The sequence below is a fragment of the Gavialis gangeticus genome, unplaced genomic scaffold (genome assembly GCF_001723915.1).
Source record: "Gavialis gangeticus isolate Ggan-Ray unplaced genomic scaffold, GavGan_comp1, whole genome shotgun sequence".
NCBI classification, from domain to species: domain Eukaryota; kingdom Metazoa; phylum Chordata; order Crocodylia; family Gavialidae; genus Gavialis; species Gavialis gangeticus.
The window spans coordinates 46,650,605-46,651,281 of record NW_017728997.1 but is presented as its reverse complement, the minus strand read 5'-3'; the positions used below and the strand labels follow the sequence as shown (position 1 = coordinate 46,651,281).

Below are 677 nucleotides of genomic sequence, written 5' to 3'. Positions count from 1 at the left end.
TTGACACCAATGAAGTTGCAAGAAGTGACAATGAAATGGGTCTGGAAATGAGGTTTAAAATCCAAAATAAAAACAATATAAAAGCAACAATGAAATAATACCAAACACTTGACTAAAATAAACATTTAGGTTACAGCAGCAAGCTATTTTGGCATTCCTCCCTTGTCGGCCTGGCAGCTTTGCAGGAAAAGGATCCAGGCCTTGGGTGCTGCTTGGTGCCCGGCCAAATTTTGCCCAAACCCATCCTCCCAGACACTTACTGCTTGGAAAGAAACAGGCTGGAATCAGGGGCTCAGCAGGCCATACCTCCCCCCCACCCCTTTCTGTCTGCCTTGGCCTGAGTTCCTCAGAGTTTTGCATCCTATTATTATTTTTTAAAGGTGGAGGTGGCTGAGACCTCTCACCCGTACCACACAAGGCGTCTGAGACAGAAGGATGCCCATTCTGCTGCCCTGGTGGCCGTGGACACTGCCTTGGAGGGGGAGGCGAAAGGTCAGGGATGCCCCTGGCTTCCCTGCTTTGTTCTCTACCCTCCTCCTCTCTAGTGCAACCTTGTATTAATTTTTATTTTTTACTTTTTGGGCCCCTGTGCCCCCTTGGTCGTGCCCGTACAGGCTGGGAGAGAGATGGCCTCCAGCCACACTGTTTGGTGGCTCTGGGCCAGGGGTGCAGCTGCA

The 677-nt window shown here is 50.4% G+C and overlaps 1 protein-coding gene across 1 annotated transcript in view; it reads right to left on the bottom strand.

Moving 5' to 3' along the window:
* Nucleotides 1-677, bottom strand: part of BSN (bassoon presynaptic cytomatrix protein) — a 608,147-nt gene that overhangs the window by 172,261 nt on the left and 435,209 nt on the right. The gene's annotated exons all lie outside the window — the stretch shown is intronic.